The sequence below is a fragment of the Neolamprologus brichardi genome, chromosome 7 (assembly GCF_056152115.1).
Source record: "Neolamprologus brichardi isolate AB-2024 chromosome 7, ASM5615211v1, whole genome shotgun sequence".
Classification (NCBI taxonomy): domain Eukaryota; kingdom Metazoa; phylum Chordata; class Actinopteri; order Cichliformes; family Cichlidae; genus Neolamprologus; species Neolamprologus brichardi.
This window is the reverse complement of record NC_142110.1, coordinates 22,402,248-22,422,035: the sequence shown is the minus strand read 5'-3', so window position 1 is coordinate 22,422,035 and position 19,788 is coordinate 22,402,248. Positions and strand designations below refer to the sequence as shown.

Here is a 19,788-nt window from a genome sequence, read left to right as displayed (position 1 = left end):
ACAGCTAAACCCTGCCTTCCTACGGGTTTAGACGAAAGGAGGTCTAATCTAAACACGGGCTCACTTGTCCTCAACATATATACGAGTACACACAAACGCAAATACACTAAATACATAAACAATTCTACATTAATAAACACAAATCTAAGCTAAACTGTTAGGTGACAACTGATGGATCAGCCTGCTCTGAGCTGCTTTTGCTGTGATTACTATAGCTGGTGCCACCCACCCTTCCACATACATGCACGCAAATGCATACGCACAGCTTCAGTGAAAAACTGATTACTACTTCAGCATCGGCTGCTCAGTAAGTCAGAGCAGGCTGTCTCTCTGATATACGCAGCCTCCTGGGTGCTCTTAAGTGTTACATCTGACCCTCAGTCAAATGTCTGAAAGGGCAGAGCGGGGGTGCAGTCTGAATGCATGAGGAGGGAGAAGAAGATGAAAAAGTATTTAATAGATAGAAGCAGTTAATAAAGAGTGAAATGAATCGAGGGAGCAAAAAAAAGAAAAAAGAAAAATGCAAAGACCGGAAAAAGGATGGAGAGGACAGGAATGGGAAGCTCAGTTCCAGCGCAGGTCCAGACTGATTATTTGAGAACTGTTGTGCGTCCATTTGTGTGTACAGTATAGCTGAGTGATTTGCTCAGTGAATGCGAGGGCCGTAATGTTCAGTGCATGTTGTCTCTTACTACCTCTGGTGGAACGCAGCTTCCACCGACTCTGCGATGCAGGAAAAATTAGAGGAGGGTGGATAGTGGCATGCTGTGAAAAGTGAGACCTGAAAACGTTAACAACCATTAATAGTCCATGATAGTCCTATAGACTGAAAACCATCAGAAATACAATGTAACTAATTCTACTGAGAAATTCTATACCTGTTCTCATTTATGTTCCCTTTTTCTTGTTACTTTTTACTTTACTGAACCCTATTATTGCAGTTTTTACTCAAGTACTGAAATGCAGTTTATTTGATGCATGTAGGTTAATCCAGATGATATATATGTGTGTGTGTGTGTGTGTGTGTGTGTGTGTGTGTGTGTGTGTGTGTGTGTGTGTGTGTGTGTGTGTGTGTGTGTGTGTGTGTGTGTGTATTTTTTTTCAAGCTTTCAAACCCAATTTTAAGTAAGTCTGACGAGCCTTCTTTACAAGTTATCCAAGTTTCAAAGTACAGGTTTTTATTAATTTTCACAACTGGCCAGCAGTGCCATCCATTCACAGCCAGATTTAAATTTAGTAGAATAGTGCAGGGTTTGAATTTCTCAGGCCTTCGTTGTATTACACAGCGATATGAGTGTAAGAGCCCAGACAACCAACAAACAGCAAACCATAATCCACGATCAACTCAGGTTATCCAAACTAGAGCGATGAGAGAGCGATGGGCAACTGGGGAGGGAGAATACACAAGACAGCCTATATTTAGCTGACAATATTGCTGGTGCTGTGTTTATGAGGGAGCTTAAGACTTAGTTTCTTGGAACTGGTGTCTCATATGGCCAGGAATGCCCAGACTCTTAACTGCCAGTGATTGGGTTTCTCCATGCAACAGTACAGGGGTTTATTGGTAAACATGGCAAGCAGGTCTTTTGTGATTAGAGCAAGAAAACGGTGTATTTTATGACCTGATCATTAGACAGAGTAGCATGCTATACCAAAAAAAAAAAATGCTGATTACTTTAGCGCATGATAGAAATGTCGCTGATTTTTTACATTTTTTACATTACCTTCTAAAGCTACACTATGAAACTATGAACACATTTTTATATTTGCAAAAAAACATCACAGTGAAAGAAAAGTGTTGAATAATGAAGCCAGAATGGAAAAAAAAAAAACATGTGATCATTTTTCTTTGTGTCACTGTTTTCTAAAGACTATAAGAGACTTAGTGAGTTAGGTGTATTTTTTAGGCATGTTAGACCGCTGGACATGATAGTATATGTTAAAAATCAATTATGCTCTATAACTAATAACTAATCCTTGTTGTCTTTGAGCTGTGTGGTCATAGTCGTCTGAGATTCTCAAAAAATATGAAACTGCACATTTATGTGTCCTAATTTAAAGAAGAAGCTTTTTTTTTTGGTCTCGACACGACTCATTAACAAAATGTCGCCTGACATGTAGGCAGAAACTGAGTTATTATGGCTGAAAAGAAACAACCTTCCCCCAGTGAGACGGACAAAAAAGAAAGTCTTCCTATGCTGAGGCCCTCTCAGGAAACACTAATGTGATGGTAATGTTACACCAGTACCTGAAAAACAAATTCATTTTCACAGGCATCACTCCGAGGCTCTCCCAAAGCCTTTTCATATTGTCAGATATCTAGAAAAACATCAAGACTTTCCCCTGGAAACGGTTCTCCTGCCTAAGATGTTTCTTGGAAAGTGATACTGGTTAGATTCCCTGTTTGATAACTGAACAGAGCATGCACTGTTGAATGAGAAGTCTTAATTGTTCATCCACGTGCATTTATAGTTTTTCTGCTTTGTTTTCCTTGTTTGCTTTGGTTGTTGTTTTTGTTTTTTAATGTGACTCCAGGAATCCAACAAGCTGTTAATAGCATCATTATTAAATCTATGTAATATGCACATTTTTCACCTACTGTCTTTAATAATCACAATAAATGTATGCCCAGCAATTTTTCCTTTTTGGTTTATGGTCCTTTCTTTCCTTTGCTGTCGATGGAAATTTTTACAACCTTTAGCTCTCAAACGCACTCAGCAAATAAAGTGCTGGTGGTGGACAGCTATCTAAGTCTCCTTCCAAAACGTGGACAGTAACTTAGAATCCCTTTGTGTGTGGAAGAAAAACGAAAACCAGGGTCGGTATTTGGCAAGAAAGCGTTGTTCAGATCTGGCCTGGAACCTGGCGACTTGGCAGAAACAATCAGGCATTGTGGAGCATGGACGGAGAGGGACCTGTGACAGATGAGAGCGGGAGAGAGAGGGCCCCCTCTTAGAAAAACAGTACACAAAGCGCCATTCAGAACCCAGGTCCCTTCTGCCACTTGTGGAGCTGGAGAAGGGCTCCGACAAAGGCCCCCAACTCAACCAATTGGGTGTAAAATCTCCAGCCGTCCCAGCTTTACAGAACTAAGGAAGTGGGAAATACCAAAGAGACAGAGAATAAGAAGAAAGGGAGAAAAAAATCAGAAGAAAGAAAATAAGGACTTTCTTGGAATTGTTTGTCTTTTGGATAGGCCCAACAAGAAAATAAGGTGAAAGAGACCAAACCGAAGATTTTAAATAGAACACTGAGGCCCTTCTCCGAGTCTTTCTCTGCAAGAAAGATGACATTATCAATGGCATTCTCACAATACCATTTTGCAGGTTTTCTCAATCATGTCTACACATTATATGCCACTTTTAAACTCAACAAAGTAACACAGGGAGACGTTTGCAGAAAAAAGTGCTTGATGCTAAGAGCAGAGCAGTGGGCTAGTTTAGCCATGATGTTTAGCATTTTATTGGAGCATTAAACCACACTGCCACTGTCATTAAAAGTTCTCCATTACACATGGAAAACTGTAGAAGCCATGCATTTCAAGTTTCTCAAAAGTTGTACATTATGACTGGTGTTTACAACAATAAATACAAGAACACAACAAAGCCTCACAAAACACACCAGAAGTGTTTTGGAGGAGACGTTAATGGGACAGAAACTAAAGCATATCAGTAATGTGTGTTTCGTATAAGACTGTAGATACATGTTTTTTATCAGCCGTTTACTGTTAGTTTGTCATTTCTGCAACTTTTTCGTCACATTTTTGTCTCTCCAGAAACACTTGGGTCGTATTTCGTGAGGTTTTTGTGCACTTGTGCAGCATTTTTTCCTATTTTCCGATGTTTTCTTAAGTTCCAGTTTCTTTGATCTGGCATACGTCAACATGAAATTCTGCATTGGCTTTCCAATAGAACATTCTCATAATGAAATTAAAAGTAGATGTAATATAAAATGAGCTGATATGAACCAGAAATATTTCTTAAAATTCATGAACAACAAACAATATCCAAACATACTTGATTTTGTTCGTTCGCTTTGTTGAAAACGTAAGGAATTGTTTAGTGACCATCAATGAGGTTCATTGAGAATTCACAGGTGTGAATGGGTGATGTGGTTTCTTTCAATGGATAAATAAAGAAAAAGAGGGAGAACTGGACTTGATGAGAGCAGCTCCCCCAACTCCTAAATCTTATGTCTGTCTGGACTCTCATTAGATCATCGCAGAGCGCTGCAAACAGAGGACACTGTCATAGGTCAGACATGTGGAATGTGAACACACACATGCTGCCCTGTTTTCTCCCAGAGATTTCTCATCATGGGTCTTTTGCCCAAAATAGAAAAGTTCAATAGCAGCAGCAGTTACCCCCCCAAACCAGCCAATTTCATCACTGGCTTAATAGCAAGAAAAGCAGTTTTGTTTTCTGAAACTCCAGCTCATTGGATTTCACTTACAGAGGCAGCTCTGTAGCTGTGCAGCCAACAAGTAGCTGTTCTATTTCACTGCTGTAGTTTCGTATCACACGCAAAGGCAGGTATTCTTTGACCTTTTCATGACTTAGGTGAAACAATGAAAGAAGGTATACAGTGGGCGGATGCTGTGCATGACTGTTGGGTCCCAGCAGTGTCTGCATCAATCAGCCATCACAGCCAAATCCTTCCACAAATCTCAGGTAAATAGAACTTATTGTGCGAGTATGTTACACTGAGCGGCTCTGTGTATTTACCACGTCAGAAAATATTTACAACCACAAAGCACTCAGAGGGGGAAGGGTAGAAGAAGCATTTAGGCAAGGTACAAAGTACAAGTTTAGCTCTTATTTAACAGACTGGTGTGATTCTAAACTGTAAGAATATAATCTAATAGTTGAAAGAAAGCTTTTTTAAATTTCTAACTTTATTTAAACAATGCCATTTGCCACTGTGAGGGCAGATGACGTCAATTTTTGTCTGCAACACACACAACATGTTGCCTGTTTTTTCATATAATTGGTTTAACAACTTGGTGTAACACAAGTGGTGAAGATGTTGGTATACAGTTTACATACCAGATATGCAATAGTTTGGAGGCAATGTAAATGTTTTTTTAACAGTGCCAACACAGAATTTCCACACTTTCACAAATGAACACAAAGAACACAGGGAAAACCCACACAGGCACAGAGGATAATGCTGCCCAACTAACTTACATAGAAAACATTTTATTTCTATCACGTCTGGAAATAGATCAAACAAACATATTTCTCTACATGAGAGACGGCCTTATTAACTGCTGATTGGTTATAAGGTGTAGTTTGTAGTTTTTACCTTCAGTAATATGGTGGCGATGTTAAACTGGTGCCACACAGTGAGATCAGAACTATAAAATGTTCAGTTTGTCAGATGAGCCACTGAAAATTAATAAAACAAAAACAAAGACAGAAAAAGAAGATTTGGTGGATTTCTATCATTTAATTAGCATTAATTATATTTTAAAATCATGTTAATGATATAAAATTTTAACCATGTAATGTAATGTAATGTTATCAATTTACAAAACAAAAAAAACAAAACAAGAAATCCTTCCTACTTTATGAGAATGTGGAAAGAAAATATTTTTATACTCCCCAGCATGAAAAAAATGCAGTTTAAGGATCCCATCTGTCATCATACGGACACCTGGAGCAAACACAGGGTTTGATGTCTCCATTAGTCCTGCTGATGTAAAAATCTTAATCAAAGCCAACGGTGGAACGGTTACCAAATTATGAATGCATCGTTTGTCAAGTGGGCGTAAACACACTTCATAATGCTCTGGGCCTGTGTGTTCGGCCTCTGTACCTCGATGATGCCGGACTAAAACCGCAGACCCCCAGAAATCCAGAAGTGGCCTTAGTGACCAACACTCTCCCTTGTGCTTTTTATTTTTCCTGGCATGTGAACACACCCCTAGGTAACACAAATACAGTACACATATACATTTATCTACTTCATGGCAACGATACAGCGTAAACCAATGAAGAGACCATTGAAAACCAAAGTCAACACTCAGTGGCTCAAAGGGACTGTTTGTCTGCAGCCCCTCGCTCACAGCAGTTAGAAGCCCTGGTCAGTGTGAATATTTTCTGTTCTAAGGTATGCCTCATAATATGTCGCATTAACAGACAAAGTCAAACAGCGGACGTAATTATACCTAAATATTTATAGTAACAAATACTGAAGGATTATAGAAGTACAAGGTATCTGTATATGTTGGAAGCTTCCAAAAACTATTAAGAAACAGACTGTTTAATGAAGCATGTGAGGAAAACAAATAAGTATGTTTTTAATTGCTAATCATGCTCAAAGGTGTAATTTCTTGTGAATATATGCATGCATATGCATATGCATTATAAATATAAGGCCACATCCAAAAGCTGAATCAAAACTATGAGTCTGAGTATTATGTAACTTTTAATAAAACTGAACATTCATAAACGAGCAAACCTATCAGGTACTGAAATATTTTATAGTCGGGTGGAAACAAGGCTTACATTATGATGGCAATTACTTGAGGACCCTTGAAAACCAACACACATTTGTTTCTGTTCTGCTCATTCGTTTAAATGTCTACACCAGCATGTGCTCGTCTATGATCTCGCTTCCTGCTGACCTCTTTACACCTTTGATTTGTATCAGCTTAAAGCACACACAGCTTGCCATATGACAAACACCTTATGTGAGGTATTATGCTGCAGTATATATCTGCGTGAGCTGATGGCACTAATTGAAGCTACCAATTACCTTTGACCTCTGGAAGCCACCGGAAACCTTTCACCCCTTTGGGAATGAACATAACTCCACTGTGATGAAATAAGCTTGTTGCACAAGTTTTAAGCCTTGCTGTGCTTTGACCTCCGATATAGTCACTGAGAAGCTGTAAAGAAGGGTGAATCCAATTATCTTAAGAATAAAGACAAAACCATAAAGTCCCTCTTTTTCAGGAAGAAAGACATTAACTGTACTTGAACTCATCCTTAAGAACTGAGTCAATATTAAAGTGTTTCACTCTGCACAGATGCAACTGGGTGCGGTTAAAATATCTCAGAAGAATGCAAATATATTTACTAAATCAAATACATCAAGGAGATTAACTAATCAAATTGGGTTCATTTTCCAGAGAATTAAGTTTCAAAAGTATATTTCAGGGTGACAGCGGCAGTACAAAGTTATCACAGAAGCTTGTGGCGATACAACAGCTGCCCTCACACATGAGTGATCACATTAGCCCAGAGGCAAGCAGCAGAAAAAAGCTTTAATAAGTAATTTTAGGACTCGAGGGTCTCGCTAAATTTGAGAACAATCATCAGACACGCTCAGACATGTTCAGTGTTCTTCAGTCCTAATTTACTGCATTGGCTTACCCTGTTCAAAGTTATAATTCATAAATTGTTGACTTAAGAGGATATAATGGTCCAGAAGAATTCAGGTCTCAGAAACGAGTGAATTCTCACTTTGCTTCACTGATATGAGGTGCCGAAAAAACACGCTGAAAAATGCTCTTCATTAGGAAAAAAAAGTCACAACAATCCTAAAAAACAGTAAATGTTTATAGCATCTTTGAACATAAGGGTGAAAAGACATAATCAGCGCTAATACCCAGATACAGTGCTCTGAAAAAGGACCGGAAGATCTCAATTAGTGACAAATTCCGTTTGAGCAGATTTTCAGCAATAGTATTTTTTTAAATGCCTCCAATGCTTTAAATGCTTAGATCGTGCCATTGTAATAGAAAACCAAAATCCTTTAAAACTTTGATGCAAACAAAAGAATTAGAATCAAACAAGCAGCTCTAGTGTGTCACATCATCTGCAGGAGCGTCCAAACAGGTGGCTTTTAGAGCACCCAGGAGGCGCGAGAGCCTGCTAATCCTAGATTAGGACTGACAAGTCGTTTCACTGCATGTCCCCATTGTAATCCCAGTTGCCGCTCTATCCGCTGACAATAAGCTTTGTTCCCTATCTGAGAAAGAGCTTTGACGATTTGTTAGCATGAAATGAATGCATTATTCAGGCGCATGCTACTTTCAGTCAGTCAATAAAAACATCGTTTTATTCAATTATTAACCATTTTAAATGCATAATGTGTACAGATGGCCCTACCAAGTCATCTTTGCTAAGAACATGGGGCTTTGCTTCCGTTCTTTTTGATAGTGGCTAACATGTACGCAACATGCAAGGAGTAAAGATGGTGGGAATGTGATTGCATTTTTAATGTATCAGATGCTTATAGATGCATGTAGCCGAAACTGCAAATCCAAGAATATAAAATCTTTACATTTTCCTAAAGTGAAGTTAATATTATGAAATTATCTTTCCGATTAAAGCACACATTGTGTGTCTTCCTCATCCTTTACAGCAACATTGTTGCATATGTCTGTTCTATGTGCATTTGTGTTCCCTCACATTAACCCTGAAGGTACCAGCAGGGAAGTTTTCAGTGCTGCTTTTTGAATATTTTAAATGTTTCATTCTTTTTTTTTTCTTTGTCCAATTGTGTCATTTTTACACTGAATTTACAACGTGGCTCATTTTACAATAAAAAGCAGCAATAACAACAAAAAAAAAACATTTCCTCAGTTATTTACTTTAACACTTTTTGAATTAAAAGGGAAATTTTAAAAAAGGAAATTTTTTTTAATTACTAAATTTTCCTAAATTTATTTTCAAACTTGCTTGCCATCTGTTTTTTCATAAGAAAGGCTACTTTGTCTACATATGCAAAACCTCATGGTTACATTGAACATTCAAAACTTAACAGTGACTGTAGAGGTCAAGAAGGGAAATTATTGGTGATACATATATATAAATATATATATATATTTCAATGTGTGTATTGTGTGTGTGTGTGTGGGGGGGGGGGGGGGATTATTTAAATGACAGTTATGCATGAAGTGATAGTTAATATTTGATACCTTGGATGAGTCAATAAACACTTGTGTACTGTAGCAGAGAGAAATGAAATACTGAAGAGACAGCCCTGTAGCTGGTTTAGAAGAAAACAGGCAGTAAAAAAAAGAATAGGTCACAGTGCATTTTTTTGTCTGGAATATGAAGAATGTAAAAACACATATAAAGCTATACACAGCCACAGCCTTGGGTGTCGAGAGGTGTGCGTGCGTGCTCCATGATCAGAGCCTCTTTAAACCACACAAAGTATCCATTGTCCTACCATGCAGAGAATACACATTGTTCATGGTGCACAAGGCCTAACTTCAAACTAGGTTGTTAATCTAGCCAATCACAGCAGTCGATGTTCACAATGACTTAAGTCCTTGAAACAGGGCAAATATTTAATACTAAGGTGGAGTTGGTCGTTCCAGAAAGACTGATGTCAGCCGTGGACAGTCTATCGATTGTGCATAATATAATAAAATCCATCTTACATTTGTTTATCTGACTAGTGGATGATATGAACATTCTGGCACATAAGCAACATGAGGGATGTTTTCAGTTAGTTTGGAATGGACAGGAAAAGGCAAGTATAGCAGTAAGACACAGAGAAGAAGAAGGAGCTATAGCACGTCTTCCAGTGGAAAGCAAAATAACCACGGGCAATGAATCAAAATAATTTACAAAAAGAACTTGGATTGGGTGGAGCGCTTTATGCGAGTGTGTAAATATCCCTCTCTGTTTGCTCTCAGTTCGTGGTTGGACTTGAGTGCGACGGTTACTCGTCCAGCTGCTTGATTTTTATCGCATTAAGTAACATATCTGGACAAAGGTCTCACGGGACCCGCACAAGAATTTCACAGTTGCTGGAAGGGAGCAATGTTTTTAATACGGCAGAGTTTCTTTTCTGCCTGGTGCCACTGGATGATTCTCGTCCTCTGTACGCTCGCTCTCTCTCTCTCTCTGTACAGCTGTTTTACTCTCCATCACAGCACTGGGCATGCAGGCTGTAAATCACAATTAGGGGGTTCATTAGATATGGCTGATTTATTAAGACCCAGGGCTTGTCTCTGAGCCTTTCAGCCATATATTAGCTAACTAAAGATCTCATACATAGTTATGAGACATGCTGTTTACTGTATGGCATATAGGGTCATATGCCAATAGACATTAATTATTGAGTAAGACTCCATAGGTTAAATTAATAGCATCCAGGCGATAAATCATTTGGATTTGTGTATTTTTCTTCAGCGACGCCTGTGTGGCACGCTTTTTTTCTGCATATCTGAGCGTGTATCTTTTTTATATAACAACAAACTGGCAGCAGCATCAAAATCTGTCTCTATTATCAGCAAGCAAACCGGCATTTGAAAAGGAGCCAAGCATTTTGGAGCCTTATCCAAAGGCTTTAACAAACATGCTCTAGAGCTGCTCGCCCTCTTAAACACAAGCACATAAATTTGGCCTGCATTCATTTCCCAGTTACTTCAGTCTTAAGTGTCTCTGGTATACATAATACAGCATTGTTACCCCCGTAAATTATCGCATTGTGTGTCAGCTTTTGTCAATTGCCTGAAAACACAAACCTCGATAAGGTGGTGTACATACTCTGAGTTATTTCAATTTAAATGTTCCGGCCTGCTATGCTTCGTCTGCCTGTACTGAATGCCTAAACTTAGCAAAGTACATCAGAAAAGCATTGCAAAAACATCCTGAAACTGCTAATCAAGCAACTTTTGATTTCGAAAACAGCCTTTCACAAACTTGGGCTGCTATCCAAAAATCGCTTGTGTTATTTCTTGTTCCTCCTTACATACCAGCATGCCTGCTCATCCCGTGTCACCTTATAGGCCAAGATAGTCCTATGATTAGTTACAGCTTGAACAGGTGAGCTTCAACTTGTTCAGACCTACTTATAGTGAAATCCTATTGTTAAGAATAGAAGAGGGTTTACAGACACAGAATAGATGGGAAGAAGCAATAAACAAAGTCTTGATTCCCTCAAAACCCTCACAGTACTTAAAAAGACGCTTATATCATAAGATCAGTCGGACATGCAGGATAAAATAAAGCTAAACATCAGCTACGATTCTGTGTCAGGTGAATGTATGCGATGGAGTCACTCAAGTCTTTAATTTTATGTAGCATTTGTAGCATTTTGGTTGTGTCAGTTTCTAACTTTTTTCATGATTAAAATGCTAATTATTATTGTTGTTTTCAAAATATAAAAAAAGCTGTAACATCAGCCAGTCATAATTTCTCACCATCAAGTTTACAACGTTAGATGGAACCTGTGTATATTGAGCCCTTTTGGTTTAAAAAAATGTGTTTTTCAACACCAACGTTAAGCTCCTAAGACTCATAAATGCATGCAGCATTTAAAGGTTACTAATCTGAGCACAGGCATGTACTTGGAAACTCAGCACATACTTTCTTCTCGCTGACTCTTGCTACATAACTAATCGAGGGTGACAGAGAACAAAGGAGAAGATTAGAGGATTTAACGTGTGACACAGCCACAGGTCAGCAGGAGGTTTAGTCTCTAACTGTGATTATGGGCAAGCAGGTGTCATCAGAAGAAGTAGCCAAAGACAGCGCATCTATGCCCTGCTGAACTGCTTGTTTCAGTCCCAGTGGGTCAGGCCTGCGACACAAGAATGTTGTGTAGCTGGGTAAAACTCAGAGACATTACTTAAACCACTGACACTGCTTGACTCTGACAGCTCCAGTCGGTGTAAGCCTTTGTTTGGTACTAAATAAACATTCAAATTTACTCCAAGGACTCTTTTATTACAGTGAAAGGCACTGTCTTACTACTGCATGCCTAATATAATATGAATAACAAGCTTGTTATTTGTAAAACCGAAGTGATTCCTTGAACTTAAATTCTCATTTCAAAGTCCTTTCTGAAAACTTTCTGTGTATAAAGTCAGATGAATGGATTATGAAACGTGGCTCAGTTTTCAGCTTGTTGTCTCACGAGCTTTGAGAACATTTGTATCATTAGCTGTAGTCGTCCAGCTACTTTATCAGCGTGGCCTCTAATTGCTCGACGGCACGGTTGATGTTGACGCTAACTAGGAGCGATGTCATCCATCCTCTCCTGCTACAATGGGGGTCATTGGATTAAGTTCGAGCAGGCTTTGTTAAAAGCTGGCGCAAATCTAATCAAGGGAGAGACCTCAATTATGCTAGCATGTACTTAAATGATCAGATCACTAAATTTGGAGGAGGGGGTTGGCCACTGCAGGAATGCAATCAGCAGCCATTAGGGCAAGTTAATTTTAGCTGATGGCAGCTTTCAAATGAGATGCAGGATTTTACTTTAATGAGAATACTGTAATTATGAGGCTGCTATGCTGTTGTGTGATGTTGCGGTGAACTGTATTCAGGGTTGCTTAAATTTTGATGGTAAATATAAAGCTAAGACAAGTCTCTTAACAGCAAGTGCTTGCACTGCAGGAGAGCCATTGTTGCAGATGTGCTGTTTGCTTTTTGACCTTCCTTCTTTCCACCTACACAGTCAACACAACATTCAAACACAAGGTATTTAAAACCCACTGTTTTTAATGAAGTGTTGAAGGAAACCAAACAGCTGAGAAAAAAACTCATTCCAGCTACAGCATGTTCAAGAATGCAAAGAGGTATAGAAGCATATTGTCTGGAGAGAATAATACGCTGGATCACTGTGATCTAAGGACCCAGTGACATCTTCTGTAGCACAAACCACAACAGAGAGGCTGACCCTGGCCTCAGACCTCCATGACCCATGGCAGGTAAAACAGGAACCAATCATTCTTAATGTCAGTGAGTTTGCCGGCACTCCTTAACAGGAGGCCCAAGGTCTGAGTGTAGCAGCAGTTACCAAAAAAAAAAAAGATAAAATGGGCAAACACGCATTGGAAACACTTACAGTGCAGACACATATGCAAATAACCATGAGCAGGGTTCCTGTCCAGTATTTTTTTTTTTTTTTTTTGAGTGGAAATTTGCACATAAAAATCACACAAAACTTTTGACACCTTTTTTGAAGAAATTCTTAAGTAGCAGCTGAAACGCAAAGTGAATAATGGGAATAATGAAAGAGTTGCTTCATTTCACAACAGTTCAAGACAAGATCTGGATATCTGCAAATACTGAAATGTTTCTGTATATCGATGCAAAATGATTTTGTAACTTTTGCAGCAACAAATATTTATGAATATTTTTTGCTGCAACTGCGGAAACAAACTCCCAAAATGATAAAGAGTTACTGATTACTAATGGAGCCAATAGCAGAGAAAATGCAAGAAATATTCACGTGTGCTAAACCTTTTTTCACAGACACTCGCCACTCATCAGTAGTCTGCAGTTCAACTTTGCCAACTGTGTCTCTGATCCAGGGATTAAAGTCAACAGCCTTCCATGTGAAGCAGGATGTGGATGTAAGAACCAGCTCGATAAATCAAAGGTTAAAATATAGATCCAAACTGAGGTCCGTCTCCTACACCTCCCTGCTTTCTCCCTCTGCCTGATCATCCAGCTTGCGCATTACCTCATCAGAGGAGGATCTGCCTAAAGCCACAGCGGTCACACAACAGACAAAAGCGCTCATCTCCAGGAAGCCGCTGCCGCTGCCTGTGGTTTTGGAGAGAGGAGAAGAGAAGGGAAAAAGTGACTAAGCCCCACGGCTCCTTTCTTCTCTCTGCAGACTTAGGGATAAACGGAGGGATAAAGCACAGGGGGAGATAATATTTAGAGCAGGCCCCATTTCAAGGGCAATAGAAGAGAGAAAGTGGGGTATGAGCTTGGGTGGTTTGGGAAGTAGCCACAAGGGTCGGTCTATAATGTTACTGGCAGAGGGCCTTGCACCATGGACTTATGTGTAAGTGGGGAGGAACTGCTGCTGGCTTGGCCCTGCCTTAAAGCCAGGGCTGCTGCAGCTCCACGAGCCTCTTCAAAGAAAACCAGATGGGCCTCTGATGGGATGTTGATGAGGCATGAGTGTGCAAAACACCAACGCAGATGCAAGCACAAACACATATAGGAAACAACAACATACATAACACTCACGCATATGTACTCTAGCAGTTCACTTCTCTTTTCCCATCAAATGTCCTTTTAAGGTATCCTGTCCACCACAGAAAAGTCATATGTGTGGATAAATCAGAACAGTAAACTAATTGTTCAACTTGAAGAGGACACAACAGAGTTCTGCTAACATAAGATTAACATGAGGTTAACTGCGTAATGTTAACTAAGCAACACTAAATGTTGTTAGATGCTGCCCATTAGCAGTAATGCAGCCGAGTTCTCACACAAAGCTAAAGTCAAATGTCGTGGTGCAGATAAGGACATTTTCCTGGGGGAGGCCAAACAGGTAACCTCAGTGGGTTCATTAGCTTATTAGCTCATTTGTTTATTACAAATCATCCCAACAGCTGCTTGCTGTCTGGTAACTTGTCTAACTCTTTGCAAATGACTTCTATTACAGCAGCTATGTGTAACTACAGAGCTCTGAACAGAGGGCTATCATTCTGCATAAAGTGGTCTTCCTTACTGCTCAATACGGCTCTGATTGAGATTTTCAGAAGACAACACTAATATCGCCTACAGCTTGAAATCCCGTGCCGTGGACATGGTGTGTCAGTTAATGGGTATATAATCTCTGATCCCCATTTCCTCATGGAGCATTTAAACATTTTGGATTCACCGAAAAAGGAAGAAGAAAAATGTAGTTTTCCACACACTAAATGTGAACACGCGATAATCGACATTATCCTATTTTACATTTGGAGCACTGCTCAGTGACGCCACAGACACATAACTGCTCTTCTGATCACTCGCTGGATATTTATAGCAAGTTAAGGCTTCAATTTTTCTAACTCAAGCACACTCCTCTTCCTTCCAAAGTCCTGTGAAACAAAGATGCCATAAATCATCGCTGTCACGACAGGATTGGTACCCAATAAAGACTGTGATTTTGTTACGAGGGTCCACTTGTCATCTTACCGTTATGTTATTGGATTTGAAAAGCAATTGCATGTTAAAAGACACAATAATTTGATTTTGAGTTTGCAAATCAGCTGATGAAATTAAGGATGTTTGATAGAATTATAAGCGAGCCTAAGTCACCTGGGGTTTTTTCCCCAATCTTTATACAGTTCCTTACTTCAGCGCTTTTATCTATGATAAAAAAAAATCTGTGAAAGGATTCCACAGAGCCACAATATTGCTCCCTAAATTGCTCTAGTTGATCATTCTTTTTAGTTTAACCAAAGTGGTGCTTTCTTTGATTTTTACTCATACTTCAGAGGGATGAAGGGGTGAGTACACTCAGTAATCAATCCATCCATCTTCTTAACCACTTTCTTCTCTCTTTATCTTTCTTTCCATCCGTGACCTGGCTTATTTATCTTGTGACCTCTTGCACTGGTCCCATACCCAGGTAGCAAACCGCAGTTCTAGTTTGTGATAAAAGATGATCTGACCTATCAGTGACACAAGGGCACTAGACAGGGCCTTAATAGGTATTCTTAAACATGAGGATTAGCCAGATGGTCAGATCACTCTTTTCTTCAACCTCTGCCATCTGTACATTTCATATGTCTCTGCTGAAACCACTGAGATCAGCCCCAGCGACTTCACCCGATTAATTTAGGCTAGTGTTACCTGCAGCACTATTTGACTCCAGATATAATCTTTATTGCTCACAGAGAGAAAGTCCATTAAAAGGCACACTGTAGGTCCCAGCAGCGAGAGGTTCCTGGAGTGATGCCTGTGGGAGCCTTTAAAAGACCCCTTTCTTCACCCCAGTGAAAGCGGCAATTGAGGGCACACAGGGCAGAACACTACCAGAAGTGGAGGTCTGCATTTGCTGTGAAACAAAATCAAAAGCAGTCTGTCTGTAGCAACGGAGGAGTGAGAGGTGGCTGACAAGCAAATAGCTGGATACAGTTTTGTTAACATGGGCTAGCATTCACACACACACGCACACACACACACACACGCAACTCAGGTAACACAACCACTGGTGCAAAACCTGGCATGTTCAAACACCAGCGAAAGCCGCTCTGTGCTGCTCTGCCAAAACAATAGTGTTTTCTCTGCAACAGCTTATCATCTGCCTTGTTACTGAAGCTGTTATCCGAGGTGCCAAGCAGTGGCACAAAATCACAAAGAAGCTGGCGGTGATACAGTGCAAGAAAGTACTTGTCATGTCAGTGGATGAGGAAAACTTACAGAAATAAGAGGCTTCAGCTCCAACACCCTCTTCACACTTAAGGATGCACTTTAAAATTCATGAACATCACCTAGAATAGAGCAAAATAGACAAAAACAAGGAATATTTTGTCAGATAACATCTATGATGAGATGAAAACTGACATTTTATGTGACCCTCCAGGGCGACAGCCTTGCCATGCAAATCAGGAAATATTTTTCAGTGCTACATTTTTTGCATCACGCCAGCAATGGTTTGACAAACTATGAAAATTTGAATTGGGATCTGTTCTTGAAGCACAGTGAACACTCTCACCCCACCTGGGAGCTCTCTGTAGCGGATGTTCATGACAGAACAGAGCTCCTGTATCAAGTCCACGGCAGACCCAACAGAGGATCAGTGTATTTCTTTCGCAGCACTTTCCCCTGCACAAACAACGGCGCACACTGAGCCATGCAAAGCCCAGCAAATGACAAACAACATGATTCTTGTACGCGGCTTTGAAGTTTAAAAGAAAATAAGAAGAAATTGGCTGAAATCTGTCTTAATGTGGTTAGTGATATCTGATATTTTCTTTTAAAAGCTGATTCCAGCGAGAGCACGGAAAAGAAATCTCTCATCAGGTGGACAGCTCACCATTCCTAAAACAAACCACTCTCACTCCCGAAGCTAACCGGGGGTCAGCCTCATTATAGCCTCACTCACACACACACACACACACACAAGTGCAAACCACAAGCAGTCATTTGCTAAACCGGATAATAACAAATAATGACAACACTTTGAAGGTACCATGATCAGGATGGAGTGAGTCATCACTCTGAGGGAGCCCCAGGATGAGAGAGAGACAGTCATAATTAAGAGAGGAAGGTCATTAATTTATGAAAGAAAGAACTGACCAGGATAAGGAGGCTCTTAAAGAGAGAGTCTGTGCAGACAATGACAGACAAAGCAATTAAACACACCAAAGCAGCATTTTTCTGATGCCGCTCATCATCAAGTCACCCAAACACAGCATCTAAGTGCTACAAAGGGGGGCATACAAACACCCCTTTGATTCTACCATTTGAGCCTAATTGAGAACAACGAAGAAAAAAGCAAACACTGGGCTTATATGATCTTTTATTCATGTCTTTAATCAGCCAAATGATTCTCTCGTAGAAGCATTTTTCTCTCAGGGCACAATTAAATCTGAATCTTATTCTGAACGGAGAAAATCAAAGAAGTTCTGATAATAAAACCGATAACAAATAATGGGTAAAAACACATTTTGGTGAAACATCCCTGCAAGCATTTCTGTAAGATGCAACTCTCTTTGTGTGTCTCTCTGTCTTTGCCTTGAGCAGCCATTGACTCAAAAAGCCACTTTCTCAATCAAGTGACTGCGAGTTGGATTCCCCTGAGCAGCGTTCACACTCGGCAGCTCTCGCTGACCCGTCTGAACACGTTCCAGATGTCTGCAGAACCAGTTATTCTGTTTCCTCTCTTTCTTTTTAACCCCCCCTTTCCTTCTTTTCCCCCGTCATTCCTCCGTCCACACACCCTGCCACTCATCTGCAGATGGCAGATCTGACACCTGGAGGATGCTGGGTAATCGGAGAGACAGCTGGCTGTCCAGTAGAGGAGCACTGTCGCCAAACATACACAGACTCAGCAAAAATCCTGTGTGCAAGGACCCACTCGCTTATGCTGGTGTGCGTGTTTTCTGCAGGATTTCTGCACATGTCCACATGTGCTTATGCAATGTGTAAACAGTGCTTATACCCAACAGATCTGCTATAAATGGGTGTACTGTAGAGCCTGAAATATAAAAGAACAAAAAGAGAGCTAGTCATCTGAAGTAAATTAATGCAGGAATTATTTACCCAGTTCTTCGCTGGAAGCAGTGAGCACTCAAATGGACGTTTATAGACCAGGTGACACACACTGGCTGTTTTTATTTTTTCCTTTAATACGTTGTGCTTGCACACTCATGCTCAGTTGCTGCTCTTCACCACTTTGTCAGATCCTCATCTCAGGGAGGACCTGACATAGGAGATCCAGGCTATAGAGCCATTCCAGGCTCCTCCTGACAACTGCAGGAAGCAACAGCTACCTTTTTGGCCCACTGTCCAACAGCTGTAAAATGGCACATGTCACCCTACAGTTGAGCCAGCTGCAGGGGTGAAAAAGTGTCTGATATTTGCAATAGATACTGAAAGCAGCAAAACAAAAGGCCTGAGACAAAAGACAAAAACCAAAGCTGTGACATCATTGCATTAGGGAACTGTTTTTTAAGAAAAAGAGGTGAGCAATACTGTGCACGAAGATACCCTGTGTTATGTTCACAGCGAGGCCAGCACCTGCACAATGAATGCACGCATTCACGCAACAAAATATGCGCAGTCCCAAATGTTGTCTTGTTGCAGCTGTCAATGCCACTTGTGCAATCGTGGACACACTGGAGAAAGAACAATGGAACTCTATTAGGCGGAAGCGCTCTCAATGAGCGTGGCGCTGCATGAGGCTCTGTGCTGCCACTTCCATGTCTGCACCGTAGGAAACAGTGCATGGTTCCAGCTAATCATATGGGCAATTAAACCAAAATGAGGTTCACTTGACCCATAAATGATGAGCTTATAGCGCACACTGCCTCTCTGAGGGCCACTGGCCATGTCATCCAGGCCTTGTAATGTTTCAGAGATTATTTCTTTAGTATTTTCACTCTGGGTCCGTAAGAAGGGAAACCTGCTGTGTGCAACTATTAGCACTGAACTCTTAAATCTGTGCACTATGAAACTGTGACAGACATATAGACAGTGCTTCTGAGGTTGTATGATTCATTCATCACAGTTTACAAATATTAGTTTGACAAAAAAACTTTTACACAAATTATTTGTTCTATAAATTTCAATTTTTAAGAATACTGCTGCTGTCTTTACTCTATCCTTGAAGCGTGACATCCTAAATGAAACAACGTAGCTTGTACAACAAGTCCTAAAGCAAAACAATGTGCTGCTATTCCTGCCTTTCGCTAAACTATACACACCTAGATATTCAAGCAATAAAGTGAACGTGTATAGATAGATAGATAGATAGATAGATAGATAGATAGATAGATAGATAGATAGATAGATAGATAGATAGATAGATAGATAGATAGATAGATAGATAGATAGATAGATAGATAGATAGATAGATAGATAGATAGATAGATAGATAGATAGATAGATAGATAGATTTTTTAATTTAATTTTATTTTTTTTAATTTACAAAGACTTTTAGAATTTTTCCCCCTCATAGGAATTATATGGTGATGGGTGGGTGACCAAAGCACAGGACTTTGACTTTTGGAGGTTGACATTTGCATCCAGCAGCTCTTCTGCGGCTGGTTTTAGACTGCTAAAACACTTAGTTAAGTCGAGGAATGGATAATGTTTCCTTATTATGTCAGCAGGCGAAGAAAGGATTGAAGTCTTGCACGTGGGTGGCCAAACTGCTACAGAATTTCTTTTTAGTTTTTTTTTTTAAAGGTGCAACAAGTGAAGGGGATGTTTGCATGAGTGAAAAGCCTTTGTGTTCCCTTCACGGAATACCTGGGCGAACATTACAGAAGCTTAAGTGACAACACGCATTTCTCTCCCATGTCGCTGTTAACATGAAATATTGCTAAAGTTAAAGGTGGGAGTGAGACAGAGGACG

General features: G+C 40.0%; 1 protein-coding gene across 4 annotated transcripts in view; it reads right to left on the bottom strand.

The window, feature by feature from the left end:
• LOC102778462 (transcription factor SOX-6-like) overlaps window positions 1-19,788 on the bottom strand; it is a 102,196-nt gene that overhangs the window by 70,495 nt on the left and 11,913 nt on the right. For 3 of the 4 annotated variants that reach the window (XM_087843323.1, XM_087843320.1, XM_087843322.1), the window contains exon 2: window positions 16,128-16,198. The exons of the other annotated variant lie outside the window; for it this stretch is intronic. The gene's annotated coding sequence lies outside the window, so the exon portion shown is untranslated. The remainder of the gene's footprint in view (window positions 1-16,127; window positions 16,199-19,788) is intronic. 4 annotated transcript variants of the gene reach the window in all.